We start from the raw sequence: 19,643 nt of genomic DNA on the forward strand, positions 1-19,643 counted from the left end.
AGAAAAGCAGTTACCTACAAGGGAGCACTCATAAAACTGGAAGCTGATTTCTCTAAAGAAACCATGCAGAACACAAGTGGTTGGCACAAAATATTCGACGTGATGAAAACCTGGCATCTACAACCAAGAATACTTTGTCCAGCAAAACTATCATTTAGAGTCAAAGGACAGATAAAGAGCTTCCCAGACAAAAATAAGCTAAAGGAATTTATCAACACCAAACCAGTATTACAGGAAATGTTGGAGGAAACTCTTTAAGAAGAAAAGGCATGCATCAAACAACAGGAATAAAGAATAATAATAACTACATTCCTTCCTATTAACAAGTACCTCAAATGGAAAACAATTAAGCACTCCAACCAAAAGATAGAGTGGCTGATTGGATAAGAAGACAAGCTTCCTATATATGCTGCTCACAAGAGACTAGCTTCAGATTAAAAAGCACACACAAACTAAAAGGAAAGGGTTGGAAAAAGATATTGCCTTGATAGGTCTAGAGGGTATTGCATTGAATGTAATGGGTTGGATAGAGAAAGACAAATATCACATGATTTCACTACAAGTGGAATCTAAAGAACAAAATAAAGAACAACAAAAGAGGAAATAAACTCATAGATACAGAGAATATTTTGAGGGCTACTACATGGGAGGGGTTTAGGGAGGATGGCAAAAAGAGGCAAAGGGATTTAGAGGTACAAGTGGATAATTGCAGAATAGACATGGAGATGAAGAGTGTAGAATGGGGAAGATGGTTTAATGTAATAAATATATAAGGGGGAAGAGGGGTACTAGATTCAGTGGGTGATTGCTTAGCAAATTATGTGGATCTCCTAATTCATATTGTACAATGTAAATATGAGCAACTAATTGTCTATTATGTTTCAAAAAAGCCAGAAAAAAAAGGAATGACATAGATATAAAAACAACTGTAAATACTACACATTAGGGAAGATAAAATATGTAGTTAAGGAATCAATACAAGCATATCTATCTTTGAGTGTGTATATCACTATGGGAAACTAATGGTGAGTTTGAAGTGTATTTCCCAAGTTTTAACATGCACAATAATAACGATATTATTAAAATGTAGGTTCTGATTCATAAGTTCTGGGGTGGGACCTGATTTTGCATTCCTAATAGGCTGCCCATCCATGCTATTGCCTCAGGGCCCAGGGCCACATTTCTTTATCCCAAAGCAGTAAAACACATTAAATCACATGACAAATGATGTGAAATGGAGTTTTATAGCATTAACAGGTTTCTATATAATACCAACAATAAAGGATCATTCCTTTTTTAACATCTGATATTAGACATTATTCTATCATGTTTTTGTAAATTAATGGATAAAAGTAGAAAAACGTAATCTAAAAGAGCAATATTACCTTTCTTTTATAAGGATATTTTCCAACATCCAGAAATTGTAGAACCTGGGATTTTACCTAGTTTATCTAACCTAGATTTATCATAAAAAAAAAAGACACAATAAGGTGAATTTACAGAGAAAATCCTAGTAGATTTTGAAGCTGAAAAGAGTCATAAAAGAGAAGGTACCAAATCGGAATTCATCAAATAAATAACTTACATTTTATGCACACATTCATATCTCTATAAAGTAACCATGCACATGGTAAAAGTGATACTGTAGAAAAATTTCAATGTCACCAAAATTAAGAAATATTTTCAATTGTATATACTTAAACATCTATTTGTGCAGGAAGTTTTTGGTGTCTTTAAAAAATACTATGGAGACGAACATGCACAATGACATAACACATATAAAAAGTATCATTGGTGACTGTCAACTTCATTAAAAATTTCTTTGTTACCAGTATGCTAGGTTGCATTTTAGAATTTTAAGATACTTGAACATCTATTCATTATGATTACTTTTCTCTTATGAAAATACAACAAAGTCATAAACAATATGTCAGACAGTAATAAATTGAAAAGTTAAAAACTAAGCCCTGACTTAGAACTGCCAGTTGTTAAAATCAGTATCTCTAATAAACAAAGGTGAGAGCCTTCATTTTCCAAAGAAAACTACAAGCAAAGACAGACTTGGCAAAAAGAGAGTTTCCAGAGTAACTGTCATGGTTTATACACAACACTCAGTAAATCTCCCCAAATCCTTATTCATGACAATCAAAAAAATATTACCATTATGGTGGAGGAACCAGGAAGACAGGACATGAATCAGTGAATGAAGTTAACATCAGCTGTGCTGGGACAATCAGGCATTGGCGACCTGACGCACATTTATAAACACATCATCTATCCTGTTAACATTGGGGGGTAAATAATGACATGAATCTAATCATGAGAAAATAGCTATGTTATACAAATGTCAAGCCACATATAGCTCCCATGTCTTGTAATCTTCAGTTTATTTTAAATAGTAAATCTTTCTTTAGCATGTAGAGAGCTAGGCTCTTTTTCTTCATCAGAGCCTCTTTGGCGCAGGAAGCAACACCTGATGGAAGAAACTGGATGCTCAGACAACTTTGTTAGAGGAAGGAGAATTTATTGGCTGGCGGACCACATGGGGTTAACAACATCAAGCCTGAGCTTGCTTTGGTTAGATTTATTATAGCTTATATACCTCTGCAGTGTCCCTGTAAGGTGGGAGTGATTCCTTTGTCTGAGGTTTCAATGTGCGCCTCATGACTCATGATGGGGAGAGGGAGCTTCGAATGGCAGGGCTGCAAAGGGGTAGGAATTTCCACACCACTGGTCTTACAGGTCATTTGCCTTGCGACCTTGGCATTATCAGCACTATTATAAGATTTTCGAACAGAGGGACGGGACACCGAGGCTATAAGCGGGAAGCAGCACTTACTAATGCTGGCACCGGCTCAGCAGATTCCTATCCAAAGACTGAACTCCAATTGTAACATAACAGGCAATTTTATACAGTCTTGTTATTCCTGCACAGCTAGGGAGATAAGGAAGGACATTAGTTGGTTGTCAAGCCATGAATCGACGGATGTAAGTTGGAGAGTTCTTGAGGTGGGGGGGGGGGGTAGCTATGGAAAAACAGGTTAGTTGGAGAGTCCTGGAAGGGGGAGAGAAGGCAGTCAGGAATGGATTTTAACTGGCTGAGTTGGTCATTTCTGCAAGCTCTTTCCTTTGCATTTTTCAGATGCCTCCACTCCTCTCATCTTCATCTGCTACCATCATACCCACAGGCAGAAGGACCCTGAAATGCAGAAAAGGCCATCCTTTTCTGTCCTCTCTCACAAGAGAGAGTGTCAAGAACAGTCACCTCCTAGATGAAAACCAAACTGTGTTTCTCTTTTTGTCATCAGAGATCCTCTCTTCTCACAGGTGCCCCAAATTCTGGCACAGATCAGTGATGTGGGGTGTACTGACCTGCCCACCTTTCAAGCCCTTCTAGAGCAGATTGTTCCCTCTCCTTGAATCAAAACATGACTCCTAATTGTATTTCTTGTGACTTTGTTATATAAGTATTTGTTAAGCAGACCCCTTTGTGTTGCATGCACAGTTCACCAAAAGGGCACAAGGAAAAAAGAAATGGACAAGTTTATGACTCACAGGTCCTAGAGGAAGTACACAGCATGCCTGAAAGGGCTATACAGGGAGGCCAAGGCAGGATGCAGGCTGAAGAGGGCACATGCGTTCATTGGGGTCCTTGGGATAGTGCTTTGTGGTTCTTGAGCTAAGTCCAGATTGGCTAATTCAAACGAGAAACAGTGAGGTTTTGCTGAGCTCTGCAGAGATCTTATCTAGGGGGTATACAAGGTGAAGGCAGGGGAGACTTATTCACAAGGGCTGCTGGAGAAGTCCTGTTTGAAACTTACACTTGTGAATCTGCGAGTGGTTGTCCAGAGTGTGCCTAGTGGGAGGGGCTAGCATCAGTTTAAGGTAACTTACCTACAGAAAACGGATTCTAAGGTAGCAATATCGTAGATTGGTGAACTCTCAAAAATACTACTGTGCCACCTTTATATGCTCCAGTAGTTACAAGCAGGAGAAAAGGATACAATACATAACTTATGGGGAAAAGAATCTTACATCACTTGTGGATTCAGGCCAGAGGGATGTGGATTTCTAGTGATGTCATTCCTCTGCATTTCCAAATAGTACGGGGTAGATACAATCATGACTAAGGTGAGAGAGACTCATGTCAGTGGTAAATAACAAGCCATTCATTACACATCGGTGCTAATACATTAAAAACCATTCACTTTTTATTAAGTTTATAAGTGAATATAAGTTTATAGTAGTCTAAATAAAGCATTGCACACCAACTACACAATCCATGGACAAAACAGATTACAAGCATTTATGAAGCATTCTGGTCCTTCTTATATAATGATTTCAGAGCTCTGTTTTTCTATGGGTGTTAAGACTGAGGCTAATTAAACAAGGATGTACAATAATTTTACACACTTAGGGGTGAGTTAACAGTACTTTATCCCAATATCTCTGAAGACTTCTTTATTCAACCACATAAAATAGTATTCATGACTCCAACACTGGCTACTATGAAGACATGTTAGAATTTAATGAACTACCACTTATTTTCCTTAGAGGGCAATTGGTAAAACTAGTAAAAATTCAGAATGTTCCTATGTCTTACATTAGTACAAAGAACAATGCTGTGAACACCTACTTCTTGGTGACTTACATCAATGTTTTAAATAAAGTACAAACAACATCTCTATTAAGATTTTCTTCATACATCCTACACCACAGTGCCCTCAATCTTGAAGGGAAAAGTAGATCAGAGTGATTCCCAACAAATATACAAGGGCTCTCAGATCTTTAGACAGCAGCAATCAACACTATAATTCACAAACACTCTGGGAGTAAAAACATAGTATTAAGTGATTTGATAGTGGAGTCACGATTTCCTTTTCAAAAAACACCAAGTACTGTCAGTATATAAAGATAAATTGTAAGCAATTTTACCTGTCCAAATATCCATTCTCATTATACCTTAAAGCATATTAACAAGTATGGTTTCTAAGTTTTTAAACTTTTGCTTATTTTCTACAAGTATCTGACTGAGTGATATCTGAAAAGTGTTCTTGATTTACTGCTTTCGATGGTAAATTCTCTGATATTTCATATTTGATGTTCAAATAAATACTTCCCCACATTTTTTGGTATCTTTAAAGTCACTTTGTAGCATAAATTATGTGGGGGTTTTCGGTAGTATATATTTTGGACAAAGGTTTTTTTATCGCATATTAGGAATGTGAGATTTCTCCTCAACAATCATTCTTGGATATGGAGTGAGGCTGTAGGTACAGATGATACAGGGTTTCTTTTACTGTGTAGAAGCTTTCTAGTTTGATGTAGTTCCATTCATTTATTTTTGCTTTTACTCTCTTTGCCTTTGAGGTCAAATTCATAAAATCTTCTTTAAGTCCAAGGTCCATGAGTTTAGTTCCTACCTTTTCTTCTATGTAGTTTATTGTTTCAGGTCTTACATTCAGGTTCTTAATCTATTTTGAGTTAATTATGATGTGTGGTGATAGACAACAGTCTGGTTTCATTCTTTTGCAGGTGGCTTTCCAGTTTTCCCAGCACCATCTATTGAAGGGGCTTTCTTTTCTCCACTGCATATTTTTGGCTTCTTTGTTGAAAATTATTTGCCTATATAATAAGAGTTTACTTCTGGACTCTCGATTCTGTTTCATTAGTCCATGTGTCCTTTTCTAATTTATTTATGATGAAGCATTAGGTTGTTTATTTGGGCTCATTCTTGCTTTTGTAGGTAGGCCTGTAATTATACGAACTTTCCTCTTATAATCGCTTCTGCCATGTCCCAAAAGTTTTGATATATTGTACTATCATTATCATTTGTTTCTATGTATCTCTCTCTCTCTCTCTCTCTCTCTTTTTAGGTGAGGCAACCCTTGGTTGACCTCACAGATTGCAAGGACCTCGTCAGCTAACAATCTCTTATTTTTTCCATTCTATTTTATTTCGATTTTTATGCCTACAGCGCCTGGTCTTCCTAGGTGGTCTCCCATCCAAGTATTAACTAGATCTGACCCTGCTTAGCTTCTGAGATCAGACGGGATTGGGCTTGTTCAGGGTAGCATGGCCACAGACTTCTATGTATCTCTTGTTCTCTCTTTTTATTTCTCCTCTGACCCAGTTATTCTTCAGTAGTATGTTGTTTAATCTCTATATTTGTGGTTCTTCCCGCTCTCCTTTCACAGTTGACCTCCTGCTACAAAGCATTATGGTCAGAGAATATGGTTGGTATGATTTCAACCCTCTTATATTAGTTGAGGCTATTTTTGTGTCTCAGTAGGTAGTCAGTCCTTTGAATGTTCCTTGTACACTAGAGAAGAATGTCTAAGCAGTTGTTTTGGGATGAAAGGCTCTGTGTATGTCAATTATGTCCAGTTGGTCTAACGTGTCATTTAAGGATGTTATCTCCTTATTGATTTTCTGTTTGGATGATCTGTCCATATTCGACTGTGGAGTATTTAAGTCCCCTACTATGATAATGTTTTGGTCTGTTTTTCCTTTTAGTTCTGTTAGTAATTGCTGTATATTTCGGGACTCCCTGATTGGGAGCATAGACATGAATAAATGTTATGTCTTCTTGGTGTTTCATTCTCTTTATCAATATGAAGTGTCCCTCAGTATTTTTCTTAATCTTTTTTTTTTAAAGTCTATCTCCTTCAATGTTAATATCGCTACCCCTGCTTTTTTTCTGAATGTCATTTACTTGAAATATCATTTTCCACCCTTTTATTTTGGGCCTGTATTTGTCTTTGGCACTGAGATGTGTCTCCTTGGAGGCAGCATATGGTTGGGTTTTGTGTTTTGATCCAATCTGCACCTCTGCCTTGTTATTAGTGAGTTCAGTCCATTTACATTTAGAGTGATTATTAAAATATTAGGTTTTCCTATAGCCATTTTATCTTTTACTTTCTGGTAGCTCAGTGCTTCCATTGCTTCCTTGTAGTGTGTGTGTGTGTGTGTGTGTGTGTGTGTGTGTGTGTGTGTGTGTTTAAATTTTGATTGGATTTTGTGGGTTTTCCCTCTGGTCCTTCTTGTTTTGTGGTTTATACTTCAGTTCTGAATCTTTGGCGTGTGGTCACCACTATGAATATGTAGACGATAGTTATATATATATATATATATATATATATATATATATATATATATATACATACACATACACACACACACACACACACACATACACACAGCAGTCCATTTTCTTATGCGTGTGCCTTATTTCCATTCTCCTTTGTGAATTTGGATCTTTGAATCCTTCCCTTTTCTGTTATTGTTGTCTCAATTTGTCCCTATGTATGCTGAATGTTAATTACAATCTTGCAATAGCAAATCTCTTCTTATTGTTTAAGCTTATAATATCCTCTCTTAATAAGGGTTGCACTCCTCTGCTTCTATCCGCCTGCTAGTCACCTAACTCACAGTTGTATATATTTTTTGTCATTTTGTTTTAGGTGAGCTGACTTCTCTCAGTATTTCTGTAGTACAGGCCTTGTAGTGGAGAATTCCCTCAATTTTTTTTATTTTATGTCTGAGAAGGTCTTTATTTCACCTCATATCTAAAGAAGAGCTTTCCTGGATAAATTTATTCTTAGCTGGTAGTTCATTTAATAGTTTGAATATTTAATTCCACTCCTTTCTGACTTGTAAGGTTCGTGCTTAGAAGTCTGATAATAATCTAATAAGTTTTCCTTTATAGGTTACCATCTTCTTTTTCCTAGCTAACCTGAAAATTCTTTGACATTGATTTTTGAAAATTTTAATACAGTGCATCTTGGAGAAGGCCTTTTGGGGTTGAAATAATTGGGTGTTGTTGACTTCTTGAATTCCAAGCTCCAGCTCATTGCTTAGATTTGGGAAATTCTCAACTATTTGTCTGAAAATGTTTTTAGTCCCTGCTTCTTTTCCTCACCTTCGATAATGCCCATTATTCTTATGTTTCCTCTCCTGATGCTATCAGTTAGTTCTTGTATTTCTCCTTCATGGTTTTTATTCTTCGGTTTTTTCTTTTGATTTATTTCTAGATTTCTGTCTTTGATATCACTGATCATTTCCTCTATTTTGTGGGCTCTATTTCCAAAGTGTGTTTTTTCATTTTTCATCTCTTTTTAGTGTGTTCTTCATCTCCAGAAGTTCTATTTGGTTCTTTTCAAGGGTTTTAGTATCCTTGCTAAAAAACTCATTTTGCTGATCTACTTGTTTTTTCAATTCCAGGAATTGTTGATATAAATTGTTTTGTATCTCATTTATTTTTTCAGAAGTGCCATCCTGAATTCTCTGTTATATAAGTCGCATATTTCTGTCTCTTCAAGCTTATTTTCCGGAGATTTTTATTTCTTTCTGAGCTGCCTTGTCACCTTGTTTGTTCATTGTGTTTAATGGACTATTTCTCTGCCTGGGCATTAATGGCAGTGTATTCTGCTTCCCCCCGCCACCCCCCAGAAAGATTTATTATATAAAGGTCTCTCTTTAGCCTGTAGGTAAGATGGCATTTTTCTTTTGGTTTCCAGTAGGTGGTGTCTAAGTCTCTTGGATTCCTGGTTTATATAAAGTCTTAACAATGCCCTTTTTAAAATAGATATGCAATCACTCCTGCTACCCTCAGTCCCTGTCAGTGTTAGTGACAGTTTGGGTAGATTCCCCTGGGGCTTCACAGTGTTCAGTCTTCAAGGATATGGTGGTGGGGGTGGAGGTGGCTTTTGGGTTTGAGGGATGGGGGCTGTAGCTTAGTTTTGCATCGTGCAACAACGGCTGGTAATAATCAACCATTGCTTCCCTGCCATCCCCACTTCTCTGCTTTCTGCCCTGATCCCTGGATATTGCCACTGCATGGAGTTCACAGCTCTCTCAGGCAGGGCTGTTCAGAGAACCCTGCTGCACCTTCTTCCCTCTCCCTCCTCCTGCAGTGAGTTCAGACTTGGAGAGGCAGCTTATTTGTTTTTCCTAGTCTACCACCAGTTCTGACCTGTGGTAGTTCTTATTCACAGATCTCTTGTTCAGGTAAGCTTGTATGTAGGTTGGGTGTTTTTTGTTTGTTTCAAGGGGGAGAGATCTTGGGATATCTCTCTCCACCATATTTCTGATGTCTGGAGGATCATTTAAATTCCCTCACAACCTCACTAAAATTTGGTGTTCGATTTTTTTTTTTAATTTAGCAACTGGGAAGTGCCATGTCACTATTGTTTCCCTAGTGTCCAGGAGGAAGGGATATATAGATGCATCTATAAATATATAAAGAAAAATATGAATATTAGTGAGGCTAAAAAAGAGACATCCTTCCATTTGGGACAACATAGATGAACTTGTAGGACCTTTTGTTAAGTGGAATAAGCCAACACAGAAAAGCAAATATGTATGATCTCACTTGAATGTGATATTTCATAAATTAGAACTCAGATAAGCTGAGGATCGTGAGCAGGTAGCTGTGGGGGAAATGGGAGAAGTGGGTCTAAGAATACAAGATTATATCAAGCTGGATGAATAAATTTTGGAGCTCTAAACCATAGCATAATGACTCTAGTTCATTATAGTGAATATTATACTGGACATTTGCTGATTAAGTGTATCTTAGACAAGGATGCTTTGGGTGGTTATACATTCTGGAGTGGACCAAAGGAAAACATTACTCCTATAACTGTGCTGGACCATCTCCTTATACCTGTACAGGAGGAAAACCATAGAGCCAGATCAAGCATAAAACATCGAGGAATAATAGCAATCATACATATAGTGAACCCATGATTCTGTCAAGAATTATAGAATGACATAATCCCAGATCTTTTTCTTTGTAATGTATTTGTTGTTTCATTTTGCACTCACATAGGTAGTAAAAATGATATTTATCAGCATGTGTAGAATCCAGTAGAGGAAAATAGAGAAACCAATGTACTTGGGAGCTCTCACTTTTGGCTCTGCAACTTGGAGTTCATAGGCTTGGTCATGATGGCTTGAAAGAAACTCAAGAGGCAGGAGGTGCCCATTTACACACCCTTTCCCAGTCTGTGAGCACAGTCCATAAGTTTTCATTCAATATCATTGAGAAAATGTTTCCACCCCAAAACTGCCATAGTCTCAGGGATTCCTGTAGAGAGCATGACTAAGGAGTTGGCTACAGAAAAATGTGCAACAATCACATCGGTGGACAGCAGCCTGCAACCAGTGCAAGACAGAAAGAAATCATGGTAAAGCACAGAGATCCCCCAAGACTCCAATCTAGTCTGTAAAAGATCATTCTACCACCAAATCCCTGCCTGTCATGCTGTCAGTTCTCTGGGAATATTTGCCTTCTAGAATAGAGTTTCCTGCATGGAAATGAGACATGGGCTTCATGTATCCTATCCACTTAAATCCAGTATTCCCATTTGCCATTGGTTTCTAGCGAGAAATAGTTATTTCATGTTTTTCTTTCATGAAAAGCTTTCCAAGAAATGAATGTATCGATTTTTCAAAGTACAATTATAAAGAACAAATTACTGCTATAAAGGCCACTTATATCCTGGGTAGAATGTATTGGGTAATTTCTTTATTCTTCTCAAATCTCTGAGGCAGGAACTATTAAAGAAGAGAATTTAGGCATAGGTGGGGCAGGGGGTGGGTGCAGATATGTGATTTGACTAAATTCATTCCCTTGGTACAGGCCCGATGAAACTTAAACCTTGCTGAGCTGATAACAAACCAAACACATTTCACACCTATGATACACAGACAAATCTAGTTAGCTGTGTCATTCCAAGAGTCTAGATATATATTTAGCTATTCGTATCACTGGTCAATATATTTTAAGCGAGTGGTAATTTATTTTATAATTTGAGTTATAACAAATTTCTGTTACGTGTAAATTTCTACTTCTTAAGCCAATATTGATTATATATAAAATTTTAGAGGTCTTTACAAAATGTAGATGCTCTGAGTGTAATACTACTGAATCCAGCCAGATGACCAAGTTGCATTTAATAAACACAAGAATGGCTCAAGTTTAGGATGGTAACAGAAAGATTCATTTGCTTTAGTGTCAGGAGCAAAATTTAATAACACTTATCACAGGAATTATTAAATATTATAGTGTCCTCTATAAACTAGAGGACATGGATCACTAATATGTGACAAAATTATGTAGAGGAAAACTTGTTACTAATTTCAGATCACATACTCATCGATTTATTAATATGTTCATAAAGTAAAACTATTAGCAAGGAAGTAAGATTTGTCTTCTATTTTAAGATTGTTATGCAAAATGGAATCTCTAATATGTAAAATCTCATGCATTTTATTAAATTGGAATAATACATTTTAAATAAATGCCAAGGCAATCATATCATAAAGTAGTCTAGCTAAACTGTCAAAAATATTCCTATATCATCTCATGTTAATCATCACAATGTCCCAGTAAATACAATGAAAAGAAAATATATACGATATATTTAAATTATGAACAAAAAAAAAATTGCTAATGAAGTGATTCAAGTGCATTACCAAATAGCATTTTGTTACCTACAACCTTGAATAAGGTAGGATAAGTTAACAGCAGAATAACAATTCATTCATTACACATCAGTGTGAGTAGATTAAAATTCATTATTAATAAATTTTTATTAATTTCATACATAGCATAAATGAAGCATGACAAAAGCAATGTATGAGCTTTTGCAATTCACAAATTACAACCAGTCAAGAAATATTCAGGTTCTTCTGGTATAAAAATCTGGTGTAAACAAAGATGCAAAATAACTTATGCACTGAAAAATGACTTGTCTATACTTTGTCAGATAACTCTAAAAATTTTTAAAATTCAATCACATCATATAATATTCATGACTCCAACCATGCCCACTACGAAAACACATCAAAATTGTAATGAACCACCACCTTATTATTTTTAGAGACCAATTGGTAAAAATAGTTAAAATTCAGAATACTCCTGTCTTACACTGTTGCAAAAAATGATGACCAAAATTCCTACGAATAGTGACTTACATCAGTGTTCTAAGTCGAACACAAACTCCATCTCCACTTCAACTTTCTTCATACATCATGAATTACAGAGCTTACAGTGGCCTCAATCTTTAAAGGAAAAGTAGATTGGAGTGAAGTCCATATAATATACAAGGGCTCTCAACTCCTAAGGCTTTGACAATCACCCCACGATTCACATATATACTAGAATTAAAAACAGCATGAAGTGGTTCGATAGTAGAATCTCATATTTTCTTTTCAATACGCCTCAAGAACTGTCAATATATAAAGATGCATTATAAGTAATTATATTGGTCCAAACATCCATTCCTTTGATACTTTGAAGCATATTAACAAATACATTTTCTAAGTTTTCCAACATTTGCTTATTCTCTACAAGTATTCTGATTTAAAGTGATCTACAAAGTGTTGACATTATTTTCTACTGTCAATTCCATAATATTTCAGATATGATTTTGATTAAATGCTTTACTATATATATATTTTTTTTCTTTTTTTTTTTTTTTTTACATCTCTAAAGTCACTTTGTAACATGAATTCTGTGAGGTTTTCTAAAGTGTATAGTTTGGACAAAGGTCTTCCATCATGTATTAGGAATGTAAAATTTCTCCCCAGTAAGCATTTTGATATGGAGTGAAGCTTTAGGTCCAGATACAGGGTTTCTCACACTCTTCACAATCTTAAGGTTAGTCTCCACGATGAATTCTCTTGTAGTAAGATGTGAACACCAATTAAAGTCTTTGCCACATTCTTTAAATTTGTAAGGCTTCACTCCTGTTTGGATTCTCTAATGTTTACTAAGACACGAATGCCAAAAAAAAAAAAAAAAAAAAAAAAGGCTTTATAACAATCTCTGCATTCATAAGACTTGTCTGTAGTATGTTTTCTCTCATGTTTAGTAAGATAAAGGCTTTACTTCATTTTTTACATTTGTAAGGCTTCTCTTCAATATTAATTATATTATTAACTGATAGAAGCCAGTCTGAAAAGGCTACATACTGGATGACTCTAACTATATGAAATTCTAGAAAAGACAAAATAACAGAGATAGTAAAAAGGTAACTGGTTGCTAAGTTTTAGAATAAGAAAGAGTAAGCAGAGCACAAAGAATATTTAGGGCTGTGAAACTAATCTGTATGATACTATAATGGTGGATATATGTCACCATAACTTTGTCCAAACCCATGGAAAAACGACCCAACTCCAACTCTAAAGTAAACTATAAACTTGTGAGATAACGACATGCCAATGTAGCGTCATCTATGTAACAAATGTACCACCTTGCTGGGGTATATGGAGAAGGGGGAGGCTATACATGTTGGGCAGAAAGCATGTGAGAACTCTCTGTAACTTCTACTTAATTTTGCCATGAACCTCAAACAGTTTTCAAAGACAAAGTAATCCTCAGACTTCTTTTTATCCCCAGCTTTGTTGAAATATAAAAGAAAATTTGTTGCTCATATTTACATTATACTATTCAATAAGTTTTTTTCAATTATAGTTGGCATACAATAATATATTAGTTTCAGTCATAAAGCAGTGATTACAGATCAGGTGATCACCTCACTAAATCTAGTATCCCTGTTCCCACTTACATATTTATTGCAACATTGTTGACTATTTTTCTCATGCTACACTTTATATCTCCATGACTATTTTGTAACTATCCATTTGTATTTCTTAATCCTTTCACCCTTTTTCATCATCCCCACTAATAACCCCACAATCCAGTAACCCTCAAAATATTCTATTTATGAGTTCGTTTCCATTTTTGTTATTGTTGTTTATTTTGTTCTTTAGATTCCACATGTACATGAAATAACGTGGTAATTGTCTTTATCTGATTTTTTCATTCAGCGCAAATCATCTAGGTCCATCAAAGCAATATCTTTTTCATCCCTTTCCTTTTAGTCTGTGTGTGCCTTTTAATCTGAAGTGAGTCTCTTATAGGCAGCATATGTAGAAGTCTTGTTTCCTTACCCGCTAAGCCTCCCTATCTTTTGGTTGGAGCACTTAATTCTTTTCCATTTGAGGTACTTGTTGATAGATGTGTAGTTATTACCATTCCTTATTCATGATTTTGATACATGTTTTTTCTTCTTACAGAAGTCCCTCTAACATGTCCTGTAATACTGGATTGGTACTGAAGAATTCTTTTAGCTTATTTTTCTCCGGGAAGCTCTTTATCTGTCCTTCGACTCTAAATGATAGCTTTGCTGGACAAAGTATTCCTGGTGGTAGATCCTGGGTTTTCATCATGTCAAATATTTTGTGCCAAGCCCTTCTGTCCTGCAAAGTTTCTTTTGAGAAATCAGCTGCCAGTCTTATGCGTGCTGCCCTGTAGGTAACTGACTGCTTTTCTCTTGCTGTTTTTTAAGATTCTCCCTTTGTATTTAACCTTTGGCACATTAATTATGATGTGTCTTGATGTAGGCCTCTTTCTTGGGACTCTTTGTCTTTCTTGGGACTCTCTGAGCTTCCTGGGCTTGTATGTCTATTTCCTTCACCAGGTGAGAGAAGTTTTCCATGATTATTTCTACCCAAAGCAATCTATAGATTCAATGCAATCCCTCTCAAAATACCAATGGCCTTTTTCAGAGAGCTAGAACAAATAATCCTAAAATTTACATGGAGCCATAACAAACCCCAAAGAGCCACAGCAATCTTAAGAAAGAAAAACAAAGTTGGAGGTATCACACTACCTGATATTAAACTATACCACAAGCCTACAATAATCAAAACAGCATGGCATAAAAACAGATACATTGATCAATAGGATAGAATAGAGAGACTCAAAATAGATCCATGCCTATATGCTCACTTAATATATGACAAAGGAGATAAGAATATACAATGGAGGTAAAGACAGTCTCTTCAATAAATGATGTTGGGAAAATTGGACAGATATATGCAAAAAAAAAAAAAAAGAGCTGGACCACCTTCTTAAACCGTATACAAGAATAGATTCAAAATGGATGAAAGACTTAAATATAAGATCCCACACCATAAAATCTCTAGAAGAAAACATAGGCAGTAAACTCTCTGATATTAGTAACAGTAATTTCTTTCTGGATGTATTCCCCCCAGGCAAGGGAAACAAAAGAAAGAATAAACAAATGGGACTATGTCAAATTAAAATTTTTTGTACAGCAGAGAATACCATCGACAAAAGAAAAAGACAACCGACTGATTGGGAGAAGATATTCACTGATGATACTTCTGAAAAGAGGTTAACATCCAAAATATATAAAGAACTCATACAACTCAACAACAAAAAACAAATAATTCAATTAAAAAATGGGCAGAATACCTGAACAGATACTTCTCCAAAGAGGAAATATAAATGTCTAATAAACATATAAAAATATGCTCAAGGTCACTAATCATCAGAGAAATGCATATTAAAACCATAATGAGATATCACCTCACACCTGTCAGAATGCCTATCATCAGTAAATCAAAGAACAAGTGGTGGCGAGGATGCGGAGAAAAAGGAACCCTCATAAATTGTTGGTAAGATTGCAAATTGGTACAGCTGCTATGCAAAACAGTCTGGAGCTTTCTCAAAAAATTAAAAATGGATATACTTTTTGACCCAACAATTGTACTTCTGGGTATTTACACAAAGAAAACCAAAACAATAATTTGTAAAGTTCTATGTACCCATATGTTCATGGCAGCACAATTTACAATAGCCAAGATAGGGAACCAACCTAAATGACCATCAACAGAAGATTGGATAAAGAAGCTATGGTTCATATATACAATGGAATATTACTCAGCCATTAAAAAAATGAAATCCTACCATTTGAATGACATGGATGAACCTAGAGGTTATTATGCTGAGTGAAATATATCAGAAAGAGTAAGATAAATACCATATGATTTCACTTATATGCGGAATCTAAGGAACAAAAAGAACAAACTAATCAAAATCAGACTCACAAATATACTGGACAATTTGGTGACAGACAGAGGGAGGGGTGTCGGGAGGCTGGGAAAATGGGGTGAAGAGTTAAAGAAGTACAAATTAGCAGTTGATAGTTGGGCACAGGGAACGTGACAGAGGGAATGCAGTTAGCATTAATATGACGGTTAAGTAGAGGACTAGGGGAGGTAAGGAGAAATTGGGGGGATCATTTTATGAAGATTATAGATGTCTAGCCAAAGTACTATATACTTGAAACTAATTTAAATAAATAAATTTATATTAAATTTTTTTTAAAACAGCCAAAAAAAGTTAAGAATTTGAACACACCTATAACTTTTAAGAAGATCAAATAACTAATCAGAAGCCATTCAGCAAAAATATAACAAGAAATGTTACTACAAAATTCTACCCAATGTTTAAAAAGAGTGAACACCAATACTACTCAAAGAGCTCCCAAAAATTTGAAGAGGAGGGAATCTTTTCAAACTCATCCCATGAAACCAGAATTGCCCTAATTGCAAAGCAAGACAAAGACAATATAGGAATACCACAGATCAATATCTCCCATGAATACTGATAAAAAAATTATCAATGAAAGCATAAACCAAGTTAAACAACACATTGAAAGGTTAATTTACCATGACTAAGGGAGATATGTCCTTGGAATACAAGGATGTTTCCATGCAGGAAAATCATTCAACCATAGTACTACACTGTAAAAGAACAAATTAAAAAATACACAGGATCACCTCTACTGATGCAACAAAAGCATTTGAAAAATGCTTAAAATGATTAAAAAAATAAAACCTCAATAAACTAGGAAGTATAATCAAGTTCCTCGACATAAAAGAGAACCTATATGACAAGCTCATAGCTAACATCAAACTGGTGAAAGATTAAAGCCTTTATCTAACATCAGCAACAAGACAGGGAATACCACCAATATTTCTATTAAAAATCGTACCAGAAGCTCTCAAGAGAAAATATAGTTAAGAATAATAATTAAAAAAAAAATTGAAAGACATAAAATCAAGATGCAAAAATCAATTTGGGTTTCATACATTAACGAAGAACAATCCTCAAAACAATAGCCATGCTATGCTATGCCATAAATTAAATAAATTAAAATAAGATAAAATGAAGTGGAAATGAAATGAAGTGAAATGAAATAAAGTAAAAAAAATAATGAAATGAAATAAAATAAAACACTTAAGTATAACCTTACCCAAAGAGGGGAAGATTTGTGTACTGTTAATAAAAAAAATACTGAAAAAATTTTAAAAAGACACAAATACATGCAAAAATATCCCAAGTTTATGAATTGGAATATTGTTGAGGTGTCAATACTAGCCAAAGCTATCACAGATTCACTGTAATAATTAGAAAATTTAGGGCAGTGTTTTTGAAGAAATATAGAAATCTACCCTAAGGTTCATATGGAATCTCAAGAGTCTCTGACTAAAAAAACAAACTTGAGAAAATACAGGTCAAAGACTTACATTTCCTTATTTCATAATCTATCACAAAGCTCAAGTAAAGAAAATAATGTGATATTGGAAAAAAGACAGAAAGACCAGCAGAACAGAATACAGGTGTCAGAAATACATCATGGTATATATGGTCAAATGATATTCTACAGGGTTATCGAGACTATTCAGTGGATAGGCAGGCTGTTCAATAAAAGGTGTTGAAAAATGAAATATGAACTAGACAAAGAGTAAACTTAAAATAGTTATTTGTATCAATGGTCCCCAACCTTTTTGGCACCAGGGACTAGTGCTCCTATGAGAATCTAATGCCTAATGACTGAGGTGGAGCCAAGGCATTGATAGTAGCATTGAGGAGCAGCTGCAAATACAAATGAAGTTTTGCTCACTCACCCACATCCGCCTACTGCTGTGCAGCCCGGTTCCTAACAGGCCACAGACTGGTACCAATCTGTGGCCTGAAGGTTGGGATTCCCTGCTTTATATCATATATAATAATTAAGTAAAAATGAAACAAACACCAAAAAGTAATACTGAAACCAACCCATAAAACCCTTAGAAGAAAACACAGGAGGGTAACTTACACTGGATTCAATAGTAATTGATCAGATATGACACCAAAAGCATAGGCAATGGACGTATACCCAGATAAATTGAACTACATCAAAATTACACACACACAAAAACACAATCAAATTTAAAGCCAATTGAGTTCAGAAATAGAATATTTGCAAATCATATATATCGAATAACATTTTACTGATTAGATCAATGACTTATTGAGAAAGGATAATGGCAAGAGCAGCCAGATGAAGAAATGCCTTGGGGAATCTATGGGGGAAGGGCCAGAAGCTCTCATGCCCCTCTCAGAATTCAACTCTCCCAAGTCACTGTGGTTCACTAACTGGAAGATCTCAGAACTCTCTCCATTTGGGTTTTCATGAGAGTCTCATTACATAGGAGTGACTGATTAAATCACTGACCATTGGTGATAGACCTCAATCTCTAGTCTTCCTCCCCTTCCAAGGGGTGAAGAGGTAGGATTGTAAGGTCCAATCCTCCAATTCTATGGTTGGCTCCCTTTACAACTAGCCTTCCTGTCATTGGAGATTTCCAAAAGTCACCCCACTCACCTACACAGAATTGTGACAAAAAGGGGCTGTTTATGAATAAGGCCCCCATTTCACCTTTAAGACCCTGAAGAGAGTGCAGGAACTGAAGACAAGAGACTACATGCCATAACAAGAGATCCCCCATTGTTCTTATTGGTAAGGGAGTTCCAAGCCTTTGAACCTGGGACAGAAATAGGTATGAAGACCACACATACATTTCTTATTATAAACTATATTAACTGCCGATCCTACACCCATTATCACAGCTGCTATAAAAAACAAACAAACAAACAAACAAACAGGAAATAAAAGTGACAGAGAGGATGTGAAAAAAAACGAGCATCTGCAGTGCTACTGGGGAGCACTAGGTAAAATGCTGCAACTGCCAGGGAACCCAGTAGGGCAGGTCTTTGAAAATTGAACACAGAATTACTATACGCTATAGACTGAACGTGGGTGTCTCTTAAAGTTCCGATGCTGAAATCCTCCAAATGATAATGGTGGGCCTATGGGAGGTAACTGGGTCTCGAGGGCAGATTCCTCCTGAGGAGCATCAGTGCCCTCCTAAAAAACCAGAGACCAGCACTCCTCCCCTGTTAGGGAACAAGGAGACTTTGGCCACTTGCAACCAGGAAGAGGGTCCTCCTCCCAACCTGACCATGCTAGGTCTGACCTCAGACTTCCAGTCCTGGAACTGGGAGAAATACTTTCCTGCTGTTAACAGGCCACCCACAATGGTTCTCTGTTACAGGAGTGAAAACTGACAGACATGTCATGTCACTCAGTAAATCCACTTGTGGGGACATATATTAAAAAATCGAAAGCAGGATCTCAAAGAGATGTTTCCATCCCCACGTTCACAGAAGTATTATTCACAATAGCCTAGGGGAAGGTACAACCAATGTGCCCACTAAGAGATGACTGCACAAATAAAATGTGGTAGATAAATGCAGTGGGATATGATATAACATGTAAAATAAGACACCAGTTATGCACTATAGCATTGATAACCCAAAGGACATTATGCTAAGTGAAATTAACAAGTCACAAATAAGACAGATCTTACATAATTATACTTATAGGAAATACTTTAAATAGTCAAACTACTAGACATAGAAAGGAAAATGCTGT

General features: G+C 35.9%; 1 protein-coding gene and 1 pseudogene across 1 annotated transcript in view; both read right to left on the bottom strand.

The window, feature by feature from the left end:
* The window catches only part of LOC107504812 (zinc finger protein 160-like), a 115,122-nt gene that overhangs the window by 32,630 nt on the left and 62,849 nt on the right, over positions 1–19,643 (bottom strand). The gene's annotated exons all lie outside the window — the stretch shown is intronic.
* LOC118611798 lies at positions 5,969–6,087 on the bottom strand (annotated as a pseudogene).

This window comes from Rousettus aegyptiacus, unplaced genomic scaffold (assembly GCF_014176215.1).
Source record: "Rousettus aegyptiacus isolate mRouAeg1 unplaced genomic scaffold, mRouAeg1.p scaffold_m13_p_14, whole genome shotgun sequence".
Classification (NCBI taxonomy): Eukaryota; Metazoa; Chordata; class Mammalia; order Chiroptera; family Pteropodidae; genus Rousettus; species Rousettus aegyptiacus.